We start from the raw sequence: 20,786 nt of genomic DNA on the forward strand, positions 1-20,786 counted from the left end.
ACCAAATCCAAGTCCTCTGCTAGAGCAGTGAGTGCTCTTAACTTTTGAGCCTTCTCTTCAGCCCTACCTGTTGTTTCTAAACCTATACACTACTTCCATGCTAGGCAGGTGGAAAAATGCAGAGCTTCTGTCATTATGCTGTCCTTCCCTTTGTGGCAAGAGCCCAGAGAGCTCCCAGGATGGAAAACCCAAGAGGCCAGTTGACAGCTCCTCTTTAGGGACCCAATTGTTGGTCAAAATGAATATAAGAAGACTCAAATAGTTTAACTTTAAGGGCTTGTCTGACATTCCAGTATTTTCTCTTGGAGTGAGGATGGCATACTGACTTTTTTGAAGTACTTGATCCTCTGTGAATCATTTCCCAGGCCTTTCTGGTAACCCACACTGACTTTCTAAGAGCAAGGGGCATGTGGTTCAAACTCTCTGACAACGGCCATTGCAGAGCTGGGTTTGTTAAATATGCAGAGTGTGTGAGACCTCACCCCTATAATGACTGAAATGGGAAGGTTGGTGGATATCTGTGGTAAGGGACAGGTAGGGTAGACATTTCTCTGAGCGAGTGGGGGTGGTACTCAGAATTTGCAAACCAAATGAACTGTTGGAATAGCTGACCATCTTGTCTCTGCAGCCAGAGTCCAGTCAGTCACTGCCAAGTCATTTCCCCAAGGTCTTATCATAGACCATTTGCATCTGTGTGAGCTGGTGTTAAAATAGTTACTAGATTTTCCTTTTTTATGCAAGATGTGATTTGGGGCAGTCCGTCCATTTTGCATGCCACAGTACACTTTTGCAGTTTATGGTTTTGGGTTTATTTTCCCTGTGGAGAATAGGAGAATTTAACTCCCCATACAAATTCCCAATGGAAGCAAGAAAGAATGTTCGGTCTGTTGGAGGATGTCCAATTTGCTGCTTCCTGCTGCTCTAGAAGCCTCAGGACCTGGTCTCCCTCTGTTTGTCACCCCTTGACCCAACCTTTGCCACCATCACTTACCACCCCATCCCATTTCCACCACCCCATTGCCAATGCTGTCACTTTAAATGAGGACCCACATACTGATTTGTAAAGGTTGATTTTAAAACATTAGCTTTTAATATTCATCTGTGGTGTGTAGCTTTGCTATGATTGCTTTATTGTCTCCCTTGTAATTTTGGCTGTGAAGTAGTAGTTTTCAATTAGAAAAACACTGAGGCAAGGGTGCTTGCCCAGAAGAATAGAATCAGAAATTCCTGGGTTAGGGCTTAGGAATCTATACCTTAAAAAATATTTCACAAGTTATGCGATGGATGACGCTCAATTGGCAGAGTTCTTGCTTAACATTCATGAGGTCCTGGGTTGGATTCTCATCATTGCGCCAACCAGGCGTGGTGGTGCATGCCTATAATCTCAGGATTTGGCAGGCAAAGGCAGTAGGATTGGAAGCTCAAGGTCACCCTCATCTACATATCAAGTTCCAGGCCAACCTAACCTAGTCTACTTGAGATCTTGTGTTGGAAAAGCAAAAACAATTTATAGGTGATTTTGATGCATGTTTTACATTTAAGAACTATAGATGTATCTAGTGTCTTTGTTTTAAGATAGCCAAGGATGGAAAGATTTCATCTGTGATTCTAGGAAAGGCTATCTCTAAGATCGATTTGGGGAACAATGTCAAAAATCAATGCTAAATCATTACTTCTGTTTAATGGCCACTAACCTGTAGTTTGTTTCACTTTGTGGTGGGGAATAGAGGAGTCTGGACATTTTAAAGGAAGTTGTGCAAGGCTATGTTATTTCTGAGAGGCAGAGCTAGAATTTAGAAGCAGATCTATCTGACCCATATGTGCTGTGCTTGTCCACAGGGTGCAGAATTGCCACAGGGTGCAGAATTGCCACAGGATGCAGAATTGTCACCGGAAGCATCTCTCCATCTTGTCTGTGCACCTCTTGGTTTCTGTTTTACTGACAACGACTGTATTTCTGCTTCTACACAGTGGATACTTAGTATCTCTACTAGCAGCAGTAGGCTGTCGACCAGCCCAGCCTTCCTGAGCTCAGCATCTCACCAGCCCCTTCTTCTCTCCAAGCAGGATCTCTCAGTACTCAGGGTTCTGCTCCTCTCCTCAGCTTGAAGCTGGGATATCATAGTTTTTCTCCTTCTTTCCAGTTATCACTTCCTGTCTCCTATCCAGTATATACATTTCCTCAGTCTCAGGTTCTGTTGTAGCTGGGCCAGGTTACCACCATCCAAGTCCTTGAAAAACACCCTAACTGGTCTGATAACACTCCTAGCTTCATCCCATGTTATTCACCCTATATTTGATAAAATCTTAATCCTCCAAAAAAGTGTTTCCTGTCACTATCTGCTCCAAAACCCTACAGAGTACAAACTGCTCATCCACGGTCCTCATGGGGCTCCATGCACTCTACAGATTCATTAAAAAATTATAACAGGTAATTGTTTTAATTGCACCAAGTTAATTAGGTGATTTCAATATTCTACTCAATACTTGGTTGCTCAGTAAAATAGTAGTGGGTTACAGTCAACATACTGCCAATGTTAATGAAACTCAGTGAGTATAGACATTGAGGTTTGTTCAGTGGGTCAGGGATATGGCTCAGGGATAAGGGTGCTTACAGCCAATCCCAGTGACATGAGTTCAATCCTCAGGACACACATAGATGAAGAAGAGAACTAACTCCTTCAAGTTGTCCTCCACATGTACATTGTGACATGCATGCATGTATACACACACACACACACACACACACACACACACACACACACAGTAATGAAACCTATGCTAATTACTTTCAATAGTCTTCTAACATTCAAGTTCCCCCTTTAGACATCAATTTCTATGTAATGATTGCTTTTTTTGGTATTCAATATCCTGTTCTCAGTGGCATTTTTGTTTGTTTGTTGTTCTCAGTGGCATTAGCAAGAAATGGTTGCTTTGCATGTTATAGTCCACTTGAGAAATGTTTTCTAAATCAGTGAAATCATGCACTTTTGCTCATATCTATTAAGTATATAAAACAGCACTATTAACTCTAACCGCAAATCTACAACCAGCATTTAAACAAAGTATTTATTCTGGGTAGTATCTAAATATTGAATGTGCCACAATCTTGCAAACAATTGCTTGTTTATACTGACAACTGCCTAAATTCACATGGCTCTTGTTTCTGTGTTTTAATTTTTCTTTTTTTTTTTGAGAGTTTTATATATGTATACGCAACATGTATACAATGAAATACAATAATATCTACCCATCATTTCCCCTCTGCTACTCTGCCCATACCCCCCAACACCCCTTCTAACTTTATGTATCTGTCTTTTATAAAAAATTATTTTTTATTTCATATGTGTGGGTGCTTTGCCTATATGTATGTCTATATACAACTTGCGTGCACTGGCTGTGGAGGCCAGAAGACGGCATCGGATCCTCTGTAACTGGAACTTACAGATGGTTATTAGCTGTTGTGTGAGTGCTGGGATCTGAACCTGGGTCCTCTGTAAGAGCAACAAGAGCTTTTAACTGCTAAACCATCTCTCAAGCCCCACTTGTTATAACCCACTAAGTTTAGCTAGTGCTTCCTTTCATGAATGGATGTAGGGCCATCTACTAGAGTATAGAAATCCTACCAGAGATCATATCTTGAGGAAAGACTGTTCTCCCTCCCCAGCAACTATCAGCTGTTAACAGCCCTACTAAGGGCCCACAGGTCATTTACCCCACCAGTCCCGGAAGTTGGGCTAGCTTGATATTTCTGTTGTTTCGATAATTTTATTTTTACTGATCGTGGCAGGTTGAATGAGAAATGTCCTTTACAGGTCCATGTATTTGAACACTTGGTTCCCAGTTGGTGGCACTGTTTGGGGACAATTATGGAACCTGTAGGGGGTGGAGCCTTGCTGGTAGAAGGAAGTCACTGTAGGTGGGCTTTGAGAGTTTGCAGCCTGGCCCCACTTCCAGGTCCCCCTTCATTTCCTGAGTGAGGAAACATGACCAGCCAGCTTCCTGCTCCAGTGCCCGCTGACCTGCATCTCCCACCGTTATGGAGTCTCTTCATCTAGAATCATAATCCCAAACAAACTCTTCCATCAGTAAATTTAGTCATGGTGTTTTGTCAAATCAACAGAAAGTAACAAACACTGTCAGTTGTAAAACCCTGCAACAGAAAAACTAGGTTGGTTTTAAATGTTACTTTCTGGTAAAATATCACTTTGTGATGGAGTGATGCTGAGTAATATACAATGGGCACTCACTTTTGTCTCTGATGCCCAGAGGGTCTCCCTTTTATTTGCCCTCTTAGACTGAAATACAGCTGTGAGTGTATGTTGGAATTCTATTGACACTCTAACTCAGGTTCCCTTAACTAACAACTCTCAGTCTTCACAGATTATTAATATAAAAGTTACATTGATGAAGAGCTGCTATTTTCCAGGTAGAACCCAACCAGTCCACCACAGTCAGCTTTAGCTGTTGACACAGAGTCACCTAAGAAGAGAGAACCTCGATTGAAAAACTGCCCAGATCTGATTGGCTGAACATGTCAGTGAGGCATTTTCTTAATTACTAATTCATGTAGGAGAGCCCAGCTCATCAGGGGCAATTCCATCCTTGGGCATGTGGGCCTGGATTGTATATAAAAGCTATTTAAGCATGAGTCAGGAAGCAAGCCAGTAAGCAACATCCCTCCATGGCCTCTGCTTCAATTTCTGTGTCCAGGTTCCTGCCTTGAGCTCTTGCCCTGCTTCCCTTGATGATGAATTCTAACCTGTAATATACTCTTTCCTGCCCAAGTTGCTTTGGTCATGGTGCTGATCACAGCAATGGAAAGCAAACTAGAATAGACTCCTTCTACTTTGTAATTATGTCAGGATTGCCCAGAGAACACGTGGTCATTCAGGCCTAAATTGGCTCACATCACTTTCCCCTATGTGCCATAGTTGGCATTCTCATATCCATGAGTTCCATAAATAAAGATTCAATAAAGTAGGCTGAGAATATTTGAAAAATGATTTCTGCACTGAAATGGTAGATATTTTTCTTCGTATTACTTTTGGACAATACAGTATAACTGTTTTCATAGCATTTGCCTTGACTTAGGTCTTAGCAATCTAGAGATGATTCTGGCACCAAACCTTCATGGATAACATGAACTACCTGTGTGATGGAGCAGAACTTGGTGCTTGTCCAACCTATCCGGTGTCATCTGAATCGGAAGCACCCTCCATGGGTTTATGGTTTAAATGCATATTTCATACTGTGGCATGGTTTGGTGGAAGCTGCGGGACTTTTAGGAGGTCAGGCAGAAGCAGGTCGTTACAGGTTGGTTTTGGAAGGGTTAGTCCAGCCCCTGGTTCGGGTTTCACTCTCTCTACTTCCAAGTCTTCTACAATGTGCACTTCCTCTGTTTCATGCTCCTGCCACTGTGGGTGAAGTCCTACCACCACGGATGCAGCCTTTGCCAAGTCTTTCCTATTGAAGCTTTCTAAAATTGTGAATCCAAATCGGTCTTTCCCCCTTAAGTCTGAGTTTGGTAATTTGATCAAAGAGATATGAATGTGGTTAAAACAGTACCACAAGGTCATCTGTGCTTGTCTGCTTTCCATTAGTGTAACAAAATGCCCGGCATAATCAGCTGACATGAAGGGGTTTACTTTGGCTCATGGTTTCTGGATGGCAGGCTGTAGTTGCTTCTGATTGTGCCTTTGCATCTGGGTAAAGCAAAGCATCATGGTGGAGAGCTTGCCGAAGAACAAAGCTCCCACTTCAGGGTGGCTGGGGGGGGGAGGGTAGGAAGGGAGACACTGGAAGAGGAAGACGCTAGGTCCCAATATCTTCTTCAAGGACACACTCCCACCAGTCTCATTTCCTTCATAGGACAGTGGCACAACTTCAGGGGACAAGTCCAGATAATAACAAGGTTGGGTAATTTTTGGATAAATCTGCTTCTGGACCAAGTTAGAAGAGTAGGATTTCAAGCTGGGCGGTGGTGCCACACACCTTTAATCCCAGCACTTGGGAGGCAGAGGCAGTTGTATCTCTGTGAGTTGTAGACCAACCTGGTCTACAAGAGCTAGTTCCAGGACAGCCTCCAAAGCCACAGAGAAACCCTGTCTCGAAACACGTCCCCCCCTCAAAAGAAGAGTTGGATTTCAGAGAGTTAGGCTAAGGTGGGAGATATCATTTTCTAAGTCTTATGTAGGGGATCAATCTCTCTGGAGGTTTAAGTAGTAGGCAAGACCAGAAACCTGAATCCCTTGCTTTGACTTACACCTTGCACCTATAGATATGTTCTGAAATCTTTCTATTGCTAGATTTCTTTCTTGTCATTTATCTGTTGTATGCAGGGAGTTTCCTGTTTTCCAGATTTTGCGATAGCGTGCCTTTGGCATCATTATCTTGTTCCTCGGATGCCTATATTTACTGTGATGCAGTGGCTAGCTATAAAGCGATTATCGGATCCAGGCATCATTTTTTGGTTAGGAATGCTTCCTAGATGGTGCTGTGTACCCCACTGGGAGGCATTGGATTCCTCTTTGGGGTGTATTATTAGTAGCTATTGGTGTTTGTTATCTAGATCTGGGCTGTCCAATACAAATATAATCCACTATGTAATTGAAAAAACATTCTAATAGCCATTTTCAAAAGTAAAATCATATTAAGTCAGAAACTTAAGAGTTTATTGTGCATCAAAAAACCAGCTGCAAATCTGGGAGACTTTAAGCCAAATATGATAGGAGGCTCAGCTTATAGCAGCATGGTACAGCTTATAAAACAGAAACAGAAAAGACTCCATCTTTGTTGTGAGTGGCTATTCCAAACATGCCCTCTTTAGGATAAGAAGCACAGGTGAGCTCTTTCATAGCCAACGGCTCAGAGTTGAAAAAGAAGAGGTTTATGTTTCATTTATGGTAGAGCTAGCGTTTCTGAGAAATCAGGGCACTGGTGTGGGCTGTGGGCACAGTCAAACAGTGACTTCCATTTAAAGTTTACTATATTACACTTCAAAATATAAGAATAAAAGGTGAAATTGACAATATATTTTGTTTAACCATATATATGCATATATATTGCAAAATGTAGTCAATATAAATATTATTGAGATAATTTGCATCCTTACATACAATATCTTTGAAAGTCAATGCTATTTTACACTCAAACTCAGCACACCTGAAGTGCTCATGTTTAGTGGTGTTCATATGGACTAGAATGGGTCTCAATAAAGCATTTCTGTCACTCGAGGTTGCAAAATGGTGATATTGGAATCACATCACTTCTTTTTCATTTTTAGCTGATTTACATTTATAAAAAGGAAGATTTAGGGCCAGTGAGGTGGCTCAGTGGGCAAAGAAGCTGGTCACCAAGTCTGATGACCTGAGTTTGATCCCGAGGACTCACATGGTAGAAGGAGAGAACTAACTCCCTTAACTTGTTCTATTATGTGTGTATTATAGCAATTGTGTCACCCATGCCCAGTCACATACATGCAATAAAGTAATAAAAATGTACTGACAATTGAAAAGATAAAAAGCAAGATCCTTTTATCAATAAATTTGCTTTTCAGTATAGCTCATCACAGAAAGACAAGCCAGCTCTGCATTCTGTTTCTCACTTGCCCACTTCCAAATGTCGAGTTTGTTTCTCAGCATCTTTCAGAGATGATGTCTACACTTTAGAAGAAAAGGAAAACTCTTATGTTCATGGTTTAGAGATGTCATATGAGTTTAAATCACTGCAGTTTTTCTTACTGATACTCAAAGTTTCTTACCTTTGGCCCATAGGGATCTCCTAAGTTGGCTCTTGGGTTTTCTGGGTTTTGATCCAGTTGCCTTTTACAGGCTTCTGGCAACACAAGGTGGTGCTCCATATCCATCTTGTAAATGTTCTGCCCAAGACCTGGTGTCTCTGGTTCATCTTAGTGGAAATGTTTTGGTTTTTTTTGAAAAGTTAAAAATTCCTTAATTTTTTTTATTCCTGGTACCACTACCACAATTTACAGGGTAACAAAAAAAGAAAAAGACAAAGCAACAACAGATAAAAGGCCTCAGGAATGTACATCTAATTGACACTACAATACATTAATCTATAGCTGCACTTTTTGCAAACTGTGGCTATGACAGTCCTGAGCAAGAAGGGTTTCCTGTTTAAGCTGCAGTAGCTTTTCTGACTAGGGATCATCGTTCCTCCTGTGGCAGATTTTACAGTTCCTCTAATGCATTTAGGACGACTGTCTCAAAGCAACCCGCAGCTTTCCTGACAACTCCTCACGCTCTCTCCTGCTAAGAACTGTAGCCCTTTTCTGCTGTATTTTTAAAACCTTCTGCTACCACATCCACCACTTCTACCACCAGATCCATAGCCACCGCCATGGGGACTGCCTGAGCTTCTTCCACCAAAACTGCTCCCTTTCGTGGGTCCATAATTTGATTGCTGTTGTCCACTATAATTCCCAAAGTCATTATCATTCCCACCACCACCATAGTTACCGCCACCAAAATTTCCTCCTTCATTGTAACCATGATAGCCTCCTCCACCACCACCTTGGTTTCCATATCCTGGTCCACCACCACCATAGCCTCCTCTACAACTGTAACCAGGACATCCACCATAGTTGCCACCATCACCTCCAAATCCATTATCTCCACCATCACCACCTCCATAACTACCTCTGCTGCCACCACCTCCACCACCATAGCCCCCTCCTCCACCAAAGTTTCCACCAAGACCAAAATTACCTCCACCACTTCCAAAGTTTACTCCACGACCTCTCTGAGATACAGCAGACTTCATCTCTTGTTTAGAAAGGGCCTTTTTCACTTCACAATTATGCCCATTAATAGTGTGGTATTTCTGAACAACATTTTTTATCAAAGGTGTCATGATCATCAAAAGTTACAAAAGCAAATCCTCTCTTTTTTCCACTCTGCCTGTCTTCCATAACTTCTATGGTTTCAATCTTGCCATACTTTTCAAAGTAGTCTCTCAGATTATAGTCTTCTGTATCTTCTTTAATACCACCAACAAAAATTTTCTTCACTGTTAGATGGGCGCCAGGCTTTACAGAATTCTCTCTGGAAACAGTCTCTTTGGTTCCACCACACGCCCATCAACCGTGTTTGGCCAAGCACACATTGCAGCATCCACCTCTTCAATGCAAGAGTAGGTCACAAAACCAAAGCCCCTGGAACGTTTTGTTTGGGGGTGTCTCATTACCACACAGTCCCTAAGTGTGCCCTATTTCTCAAAATGTTCTCTTAAGCTACCATCTGTGGTTTCGAAGCTCAGACCACCAACAAACAGCTTCCTCAACTCTTCTGGTTCTTTTGGATCATGCCCCCTCCCATCCCCCTACCTCGCGGCTTCAGCGATGGCTGGAGTCAGGCTGGGGGCGACAGGGCGGTGGTTTTACCTCCATTTTGAGACCGGAAGTGTGTTTTAATGACCACACTTGTAGTAGAAGGGGTATCTACCACTGCCAACTTAGCCACTGCTTTTAGATGTTTCAGAGCTAGGCTAGGCTTAATTTTTTTCATTATTTACTTTCTTAATTTTCCAATTCAAATTAAAGACTACAATTTTTTTTTGAGACAGGATTTTCTGTAGCTTAGGCTGGACCTGAACTTGCTGTGTAGCCAATGATGACCTTGAATTCTTGATAGACCCATCTCTATCTTCTAAGTGTTGGGATTACAGGCATGTACCACCTTGTCAGCCTTATTAAATGTTTTGATTTTGACTTATTTTCCTATGTTAAAAATACATTTATATTAATTTTTAATATTTGTATTATATTTATATTAACAGAAATCAATCATTTGCTATATTCCACACATCCTCAGAACATTCTAGTCCTTTTACCAATAGGATGGTTATTGGAAACTATATTACCCAGGCTTCTCTAGGGGAGTAGAACTCATAGAATAACAAACTCTCTGTTTCTCTCTTTCCCTCCCTCTCTCTCCCTTTCCATATAGAATGAAGATGATTTATTAGAATGGCTTACAGGCTATGGTTCAGCTAGTCCAACAATGGCTGTCTATCTTAAACAGAAGGCTCAAGAATCCATTAGTTGTTCAGTCTATGAAGCTGGATGTCTTGGCTGGTCTTCAGTACATGCCAAAATCCTGAAGAAAAGTAGGCTGTAATGCCAGTGAAGGAATGGACTTGCCAGCGAGAGTGAGAGCAAACCAGCAAAGAGAGCAAGCTTCCTTCTTCCATGTCCTTTATGTAGGCTGCCAGCAGAAGGTGTGACCTGGATTAAAGGTAGATCTTCCCTCCTCAAAAGATTTGTAATGGAGGTAGGTCTTCCCACTTCAAGTGATTTAATTAAGAAAAATATCCCTCACAGGTGTACCTAGCCACTTGGGTTTTAGTTAATTCCTGATGTACTCAAGAATAGTAGCCAAGAATAGCCATCATCAGAACATCTAAGACTTTGTTTTGTCTTTAACTGTGAAAATCTATCATGGATTAAACCTTCATTGTGTTGAAGCCCTGACCACCACTGCAATGGAATCCTTGGGAGGTAGGTAGGGGGTGAGGTCCAAGGCTAGGATCCTCATTGTGGGATTGGTGCTGCTGCAGAGAGAGACACCAGGCAACCTTTCTCTGTTCACTATATGACAGTACAGTACAGCAGGATGAAGGATGTTCTCTAGTGGAAAGAGTGCCCCTCATCCCCCTACCCCCTGCCAGAACCTGAACCCTGCTAGATCTTGGCCTTGGACTCTCCAGCTTCCCCAGCTGAGACAAGTACACTTCTATTGTTTGAGCCACCCAGCCTGTGGTGTCTCATTATGGAAGCCCTGGCCAACGACCAGTACCACAGCTTCTCAGGGCATGCTCTGATTCTCAGTTGCACCCCTTGCTGTGCTTTAAGCTAAAATTTAAAGAGGGAAAAGGAGCTGAGTATTGTAGCAAATTTTGGAGACTCCCTCCCCACACCTGAACTTTCAGCCCTTGTTTTAAAGGTGAGCCCAATTTAATGTAAGTTGGAAATGAATTTTTGTTACTTGTGAAGCTATTAATGCAAAAAAATGGAAATACAAATACCTTCTAAGATCTTAGCTTACAACACAAGTTACTAAAATATGTTCAAAAGTATTTTTGTTATCCAAATTCCAAGTCAGAAAATAATAATGAAAAGAACATGCAAGGCGGTGCCTGGTGGTGCATGCCTGTAGTTCCAGCACTCAGGAGGCTGTGATAGGAGGGTCGTGAGTTTAAGGCCATCCTGAATTACATAGGAAACCTTATTTCAAAAAAGAGCAAGGGAGTAATTTGTTAGCATATCTTTAATTTTTAAAATATACAGACATATTAAGGTGACTATTTAGCAAAGTGATGTGTGTACATTTCTGAGGTGGAGGGTTCAGAGGGGAGGTATGTACACATGTCTATATAAACATAGGCTATCTTGTTAGTCTAGATTGTTAGGAGTAGCCATGCCAATGGTGTAGGTCCTGTGACTACAGAATGAGAGTCATTTTTTAACAGAGTACATTTACTGGTTTGGACACTTTTATGTTTCTTGTGGTTGATAGTTTAGTTCAAATATTTAGGACTTTCAACAGCCAGGTGAAATCTGACTCACCAGTTTGAAGGCAAACTTAAGTAAAAGAAAATTTAAATCTAGAATGAGTTTCTTTGTAGATTCCTCAAATCATTTCAAGTAACCCAAAAAATATGTTTACCCATTACTTTTATCATTTCATTTTTATTTATCTATTTTTTCTGGTTCATGATGTATAAAAAAGGATTCATTACTGAATTATAGTGTTTTTGCAAATAGAAATAAAGTTTCCATTTTTTTTTGTTTTTTTGAGACAGGGTTTCTCTGTGGCTTTGGAGCCTGTCCTGGAACTAGCTCTTGTAGACCAGGCTGGTCTTGAACTCACAGAGATCCACCTGACTCTGCCTCCTGAGTGGTGGGATTAAAGGCATGAGCCTCCAATGCCTGGCTAAATTTTCAATTTTTTTTTATCACCAATGAGAAAGCTCAATGTAAAAAGTGTTTGGTTATTGAAATTCCAGAAAAGAGAAAATAAGCTAAGAGAATTGACTGTCAACTCGTGTGAGAAGAGTCTTAAGCTTACCTGGCCACTCTCCAGGCCCAGAACATCCCTCTGTAATAAAACTGGCAGCAGCCTGTTCACTTAAGCTCAGACTTAGAGTTTTCCTGTTTTAGTTGTTTATCCTATAGACACTTGTTCATAGTGTTGGTAGACTTATAGGATAGGGCCATAAGAGAGCTTAAAGATCCAGCTCAAGTATCATTTCCTCCCTCCCTCCCTCCCTGCCTCCCTCCCCTCCCTCCCTCCCCCTCCCTCCTCCCTCCCTCCCTCGCTCCTCCCTCCCCCCCTCCCTCCCTCCTCCCTCCCTCCCTCCCCTCCCTCCCTCCTCCCCCCCCTCCTCCTCCCTCCCTCCCCTCCCCTCCCCCCCCTCCCTCCCTCCCTCCCCCTCCCCCCCCTCCCTCCCTCCCTCCTCCCTCCCCTCCTCCCTCCCCTCCTCCCCCCTCCCCCTCCCTCCTCCCTCCCTCCTCCTCCCTCCCTCCTTCCTTCCTTCCTTCCTTCCTTCCTTCCTTCCTTTCTCCCAGTGTCTCATGTAGCCCAGGCTAGCCTTGAGTTACTTATCTTCCTGCCTCTACCCACCCCCCCAATACTGGGATTATAAGCATACTCCACCATCTATTTCAAATGCTTTAATTTGAGATGATAAAATGAATCTCAAAATGATGACAAAAATTTCCAGAGATTCTAAAGTTAGCTACTTTTAGAATCCAGATCCACACCATCAATAACAAAGAATGTATAAGATTGAAAATGCTGACACTGAGAGTTTGTTCAGTGGGGAGAGTGTTTGTGTAAGCATGAGGACCTGAGTTCAGATCTCCAGCACCCATGTAAAAAATCCAGGTGTGGTGAGGTACACCTATAATCCCAACACTTCATGAGGGACAAAGATATGCCAATCCTGAGGATCCACTGGTTAGCTCAAATGTGAGGTCCAGGTGCAGTGAGAAACTGTCTCTAACAATAAGTTGGGGAGTGATAAAGAAAGACAGTCCATGTTGATCTCTGGCCTCAATGTGTGCATATAGGGGTGTGTGCACCTCCCCCAACTCAAGAAAATGTCAGTATGTATGGTGTGTCCTTAGACAGAATTAATACAGGCCTCAGAGAGGTAGAACATATGATTCCAAGTATGATGAGGTGCCAGTCGGACTTAAGATTTAGAAGGGAAGTCTATGTCTCATCTGATACCACACTGGGGTTATATTTATGAGCTGGGATAACATTGTTCTGTCATCTGAATTTATATCAGCAAAATTGGTTCACTCTTTGTGATGTACAAAAGCCAGTACTCACCTCTGATGGCAAGAGTGACTTCTCCCCAGAGTGCATGGAAAGTTCAGGACATGTAGGATATCCAAAACTTTTATAAAAAGTGTACTGTAAGGTGGGCTATTATTTTTCCTTTTATAAAGAAACCTAATGCTCGACAAAAAGTTTATTTTGTTTTTTCTAGACAGGGTTTCTCTGTGTAGCTTTGGAGCCTGTCCTGGAACTCACTCTGTAGACCAGGCTGAGTTATAGTCTCACATAACTTTCTACATAGCAGGGGCTAACTGGCTTGAACTCCTGAAGTTTCTGCTTCTGCCACCTAGGATCTACCTGTCTCTTGCCTCCCCAGTGCTGGGTATGCAGGAGTGTGTCACTACATCCAGCTCAATATATTTTCTGTATATGAAAAAGATGATCCTAAATATAAAATAATAGGTACCAGAGGGCTGAAGAAATGGTTAATGAGTACAGTGCTTGCTGTGCAAACACAGGAACCCAAGTGTGAGCCTTGGCACCCATGTATAAGCTGAGTGTGACAATGCACATCTGTCACCCAGCTCTGATTGTGGCAGGAGGATAGAGACAGATAGATCCTGGGGGGCTCAATGCCAGCTAGTCTAGCTAAAATGATGAATCCCAGGCTCAATGAGAAATAGTCTCAAAAAAAATAGGGTGGTGAATAATAGAGAAAGAAAATCAGTGTTGAACTCTAGCCTCCATACGCACATGCATGGGTGAGCACACCTTCACACACATATACTTACACATGCACACTGCCCTCACATACAGGGTAAAAGAATGTATGCCAAATATGAAAATTGTAATATATTCTGGGGAGCAACAGCTCTACCATTGTCATGGCTGAGTCCTCACCAGATAGCTTTAATCTACTTATACCCTGAAGCTTGCACATGGAGGGATCCTTAAAAGATTGGGCTTACAAGGAAGCCAACTCTAATCCTGTTGGTGGTACTGGGCCATGTCTGATGACAAACTCAGCTCTTCACAGATACTGCAATAGTTAGAAACTCACACCGTTAAGCCTGGAGGGTAGCTGTATCCAAGCAGCTAGAGACAAGCAAGACACAGTCCCTGGATTAGGCTGCTACATATCAGACAAGATGTACTTCCAATTCTTAAGCTTACCTGACAACTTGAGTTTCTAGTTAAAGGGCTTCAGTTCACTGCACACAAAAGGCTCAAAAAGAACAAGTGCAAAAGGGACTGTTGAGACTGCTTAGTGCTTCATGCAGGCCAGGGTGGCTGCGTCACCTGAAGTCAATGAAAACAAAACTAAGCCTTGAGGAACAATTTCTATAATGTAATAATTCTTCAAGTGTGTGTAGATACATGAATGTGTGTGTGTTCGCTGTGTGTGTGTGTGTGTGTGTGTGTGTGTGTAAAGGGCAGAGAAAGATCCTTAATGCTCTTTTTAAAATTGAGTATCTCACACTGGCCTAGAATTCACCAACTAGGTGAGGCTGTTTGTCCAGTGAGTTCTGGGATCCTGTTTCTGCCTTCCCAGTGCTGGGGTTACAAGCATGCACCTCCATGTTCAGCTTTTTTTTTTTTTTTTTTTTTTAGAATTCTGGGAATCAAATCCAGGTCTTTCTGCTTGCAAAGGGAAGCAGTTTACTGGCCAAGTTATCAGCTCAGCCTGTATAATATAATCATTCTTAAATCTCAGTGTGTTTAAGAGTGAACTGGGATTTTAAAAATTTCACATCTTTAGGCAGCATCCTTAGAAATTCTGATTTGGTGGTCAACATAGTGTTCAGTGCTGGGCATTCAAAACCCATTTCTCAGGCGATTCTCAAGGACGGGGGCCATACTCTGAAAGACACTGCCATCGAGATGGCTTTGGGTGGGTGCATTAAGTGGTAGAGGCACTCACTAACACGAGTGGTTTAGTGAGGAGGTACACAAAGCGTGTCCTCTTTGGGCATTTTGACAGTGAAATAAAGAGGAAAAGGTAAGAGAGAGTTTGGGGGAAATGGCAGAGTTGGTGAAGGAGTGTAGAGACTGGAACTTTGAGCTTGTTTGGAGGAGAGAGAGAGAGGGGGAGAGGAACTGGTGACAAAAGAGGAAGGAAAGAGAGGGGGGAGACGCAGAGGTTGGTTTGTTTTCCACTCTTGCTTACAAGTGAGAGGATCATGAAGTCAAAACTTGCAGAAGTCAAGGGGTGAGCACATTAGATCATGAGGCCAAAAGCTTTAAAGAGATAAGTCCTGTAGAGACTGAAGCCCCATTCATTTCTCTTTTCCCTGTTAATTACTGGGTCCTTAGTTGTGGCAAGATAACAGTCACTGAACACATCCTCTCAGGCTCAAATTCAGTAGGAAGATAAGACTCTCTCAACAGTGTCAATGAAAGCAGTCTGTTAATCCTAAATAATCCCTGAACCAATCACCCTGGCCATGAGATGTCAATGCTTGAGCTAAAGCTGAGTTTCATGCTTCAGGTGTTGAGATGGTTGATCCAAAGCCCTATGGTCCAAAAGCAGACAAGGTCTTATGCTCTAGGTAAATCAGGGAGCTGTTACTAGAAAAATGTGGAGTGTGTGTGTGTGTGTGTGTGTGTGTGTGTGTGTGTGTGTGTGTGTGAGAGAGAGAGAGAGAGAGAGAGAGAGAGAGAGAGAGAGAGAGAGAGAGAGAGAGGTGGGGGTGTCTCAATATGAAGCCCTAGCTGGCCTGGAACTTAGTGTATGGAACAGGACTGTCCTAAAACCCACACAGACCCACCCCCCTCAGCCTCTAAGTGCTGGGATTAAGGCATGCACCATCACACCTGACTAAATAGCTTTTTAAAAAGTTGTGTATTTGTCATTCATACAACAAGGACATCTGTTCAGCGATGTTCATAGCAGCACTATTTGAAATAGCCAGAAACTGGAAGCAGCCTAGATGCCCCTCTACCAAAGAATGGATAGAGAAAATGTGGTACATTTACACAATGGAGAACTACTCAGCAGAAAAAAACAATGGAGTCTTGAAATTTGCAGGAAAATGGATGGAACTAGAAAAAACCTTTCTGAGTGAGGTAATCCAGTAACAAAAAGACAAACATGGTATGGACTCACTCATATGTGGATTTTAGACATAGAGTAAAGGATTACCAGCCTACAATCCACACTGCCAGAGAAACTAGTAAACAAGGAGGACCCTAAAAGAGACAAACATTGTTCCCTGAAGAAGGGGAAAGGGTCAAGATTCCCTGAGCAAATTGAGAGCATGGGAAGGGGAGGGAGGGAGCTACGAGAATGAGAAGGGAAGAAGAGGAAGGATGCAGAGGTCATGAGGGAGCAGAAAGGTTGAATCAGGGGAAGAATAGAAGCAAAAGTATGTGATAGGTAGGGTTTTAGTTTGGGGGGTGGTAGGGGAGGATGGGAGGGAGAAGGGAACTGGGATTGTCATGTAAATCAATCTTGTTTCTAATTCAAATTAAAAAAATGATTAAAAAAAGAAATGGACTTAGTCTTGAGAAGCTTGAAAAAAAAGTTGTGTATTTGTTATGAAGATAATTGATGGAACTAAGTGTAAGAGCATCATTAGTCTCATTTCTTGGTGGTTGAATAACTTCCTTTTTATGAGTATTTTAAATATGTAATCAAGAATAAAAAGTAATAAAACAAGCACTCCTATATCTACCATCCAGCTTTCTGAAAGACAACTCGTAAGCTGTATTTGCTTAGAACACATATGCAGGTGATAGTTTGTGTTAGTATATTAAAGGAAGATTTTTGTCTTCCAGATAGGTGCAAAACAACATTTAATAATAGACAGCAATCTTTCAAGATTCAAAACCATGAAATGCTTAGCACTGGCATGATCAGGACACTTCTAAAATATTCCTAGAATAAAAGCTTACTTAGGGGCAAAATAGTAAATTTCTATTACAGACAGGAATAAGACACCACCGTTGACTCTGTAGCCAATGCAATAAAACAAGAAAAAGAAGGTATTGGGAAAAAATTTAAGTTCCATTTATCTGTAGATAATGATTGTGTGCATTTAAAATTCCAAGAGAATATACAAACTGGGAGCATTAGTACCCAAAACAAAATGTCATATTCTCTGAAGACATAAAGGCATTGGCACTACTGCTCGAAGAAACAACAAACCATAAATATAATTTAAAAGATCTTTTTCTGAACAACCAAGTATGACATCTATACACCAGACTGTCAAAAGAGGCGAAGCTCCCATGTGAAGATAATACTGAGACTGAGGGCTTAGTGTCGTTTTCATTGTGATCTTTCTTCCTGATTCCCATTCTTTCCTGCTGCATCCCAGATTTCTTGGTATCCCTCCCAGAATCCATCTAGTCCGGTTATCCAGTGTGACACCTGAGGTGATGGTATGCTGCCACACACCCCAGGACCCCACACATAAGGTGTCTCTGTCCCTGCACATTCCTAGGCTGCAGCTTGAAAAGAGAGGAACCTTTGAACAGCACTTGTCCATAATGTCTTTTGATCTCAATCATGAAAAATCATGTGAAATATTTTAAATTCTTTTTATAATTTGCTTTTGAAAATTTCATATATGAGTACCATGTTTGCATTGTTCCCCACTCCCTATCCTCCCTCTACTTTGACCTGTGACCCCCACCCCTTCCCAAATTCATGGCCTCCTATTCCTTAATTATAATTGTTTATGCATATACAGGTACATAAATTTATAAATACAATCTGCTGAGGTCGGTTAGCATTGCCCACATGTGCTTATGGATGACCCCCGGGGGCTGGCTAACTCATCATGCGACTCATCCCTGGAGAACGGTGGGAAGTGGTTTAAGCTCCCTCTGCCACAGCTGGTAAGTTCCCAGCTGCCTTTCTTTATTCCCAGACTGGGAGTCCAGCAGGCTCATAACTCCAATCAGGGTCAATATTTTAAATGTTTCATTCTGTTTTTAATTAATGAAGTTCATTTCACAGTTGAGCCTGATTGTATTTTTGTTGTATCTTATTTTCAGCTTTTCGTTACAGTGTGTTGAAGCAGCAGGATTCATCACATCTGATCTTCCTGTCTATCTAGACTGGAGATGCGTCAGATATCTTTTCCTGGAGAACAAAGAGACACAGAGGATGAGGAAGGATTCTCTGTTAATCTGAATGTTACTACGAACACCAATTTATATGAACATCCATTTTCAAAATGTGAGAAACGGGCAAGATGAAAGTATAGAGTATGAAAGGGTTGAAGTAATGTAAGATTTGTGAGATTCGGAGCTGGGAAGGAGGCAAGGAATGAAGAAGACAGCGTCTGGATTCCTGCCCCTGTTTGTCCTTCCTCTTCAGCATGGGCAAGAGCCTCTGCTTTCCATACTGTTGGTCCGTTGTCTCATTCAGTCCTCTCTTTCACCTCACAAAGGGAACAGAGGACAGATTTTTTTTCTCCTTTCCTTAGGAATATCCACAAAGCAAAGGCCAAAAGATGACCCCAGAATTTAGTTTCCTTTCCTCGGTGTGGTTAGGGGACCAATCAGAAACCAACTTCTCCTAACCGCCCCCAGCTCAAGCAACTTACACTAACAGTCCTATCATATGAGGGACTGTGTGCCAAGCTCAAACATCCCAAAGGAAAGTCTATAGATAAACGAGTAATACTACTGAACAGTCACTCTGAATGATGGAGACTCCCTCTGAACTGCCCTTGCAGCCTCCTCCCTTTCCCCACACTGTTGCCAGTCTCTGCACCAACAGGGAGGAACCCTTTCCTTCATCGAGGAGACAAGATCCCTGATCATTCCTGATTCTCTCATTTCATCCCTCAGATGCTGGCTGAGAAAATATTTCTGCTTTGACTGCTAGCCATCACCTGTCCAGGTCACCTAAAGAGGTCAGTGCTGCCACCATGGCTACCAGTCTGCCAAGGCCTGTCCTGAGGCCCATCCAAGCCTCAGCTCCAGTAGCCAAAGTGCAGATGGATCTTCTATTTTTGGTTCTGGGATGCTGTCCATGAATGCTGAGCAAGTGACCTGGAAAAGCCATTGCTGGGCTGACTCCATCATTGTCTTTCACTGTTTACCAGAAAGTCTAGGGATGTGGGTGTGGGGCATAGAATTATCCAGAGATGAACAAGAAGGAACAATGGTTGGGAAACATGGATCCTGACAACTCATTTCCCTGCCAACACTGTGACCACCAAGAATGATTTTGGGTATACGAAACTAGACTCTTGGGTACTGAGGTCTGCTTTTTTTTTTTTCCCCCAATACTGATGTCTCCAGATTTTTTTAACCATGATTTCGTATCAGTAAAACTTTTTGAATACCCACCCCAGCTTTTACTTGTGTAACTATTCATATATTCTATGTAAGTACATTTGTATTGATGTATATTATAAAGCTTATACAGAAGATAGGGGATTTGTAAGCTAACACAATTCTAAAAGTTTAGAACATTCCATAATTGTTCCTAGCAGATCATACATTTTCCGGCATGTCAGATTTGGGTTGACTACTCTTCTTTTAAATAAAGTCTGGCTCTGTAGGCCAGATTGGCCTCAAACTATTAGTGATCCTCTTGCTTCAGCCTCCCAAATGCAGAAACTCCCAACTGGCCAGACAGCATATGGAGTGTTCAGCCACAAGCAGGACATCTATATCATACTCCCTTGCTAGGGACCATTTTGGAAGGGGGGTGGGAAGAATCGTAAGACCCAGAGTTGGAGGGCCAGAGTCAAACGGTGTCTTCTCAACATAAATGACCTGCTGCACTCTTAAACTTACAGCAACTGAGGTTGCCTGCACAAGATCAAGCTAGACAATATTCCAGTATGGAGGGGAGGGGAGCTCACTGAATCTGCACCCCAAGCTGAGATGCTGATGACAGCTGACTGCTTGTAGGGGGGCAGAGTCAGTTTACTTTAAGGTGTGGCCACCATAGTCCAATGGATAGTCTCATGCCCATGAACTATGGGCGGCACAAGAGGAACTTGGTGGTTACAAAACAAAGCAAGGCACAGCAAACGAGAACACAAACTTGGGAGGGATATGAGGGTGGGGGTGAACCTAGGAGGAGTTGGAGGGAGGAATGGAGACAGATATGATCAAAATACAACAGACGCATATATGAAATTCTCAAAAACATTAGTAAGAATTCTTTATTTTTTTAAAAGATTTTATTTATGCATGCAACATTCTGCTTCCGTGTATATCTGCATACCAGAAGAGGGCACCAGATCTCATAACGGATAGTTGTGAGCCACCATGTGATTGCTGGGAATTGAACTCAGGACCTCTGGAAGAGCAGCCAGTGCTCTTAACCTCTGAGTCATCTCTCCAGCCCCTGAATACTTTATTTTTTAAAAAGAAAATGTTACATATTTTCCAGAAAAAAAAAAACCCAAACCAAACCAAATCAATCAACTAGCCAACCAAACAACCAAACAAAAAAACCACACAAGTGACAGAAATCCATATTCTTATAATTGTGAAGGCTGGAAG

The 20,786-nt window shown here is 42.2% G+C and overlaps 1 pseudogene; it reads right to left on the reverse strand.

Annotated features, from left to right (window-relative positions):
- Positions 1-8,153: 8,153 nt before the first annotated feature.
- LOC100752698 lies at positions 8,154-9,409 on the reverse strand (annotated as a pseudogene).
- Positions 9,410-20,786: the final 11,377 nt, after the last annotated feature.

Source organism: Cricetulus griseus, chromosome 4 (assembly GCF_003668045.3).
Source record: "Cricetulus griseus strain 17A/GY chromosome 4, alternate assembly CriGri-PICRH-1.0, whole genome shotgun sequence".
Lineage (NCBI taxonomy): Eukaryota > Metazoa > Chordata > Mammalia > Rodentia > Cricetidae > Cricetulus > Cricetulus griseus.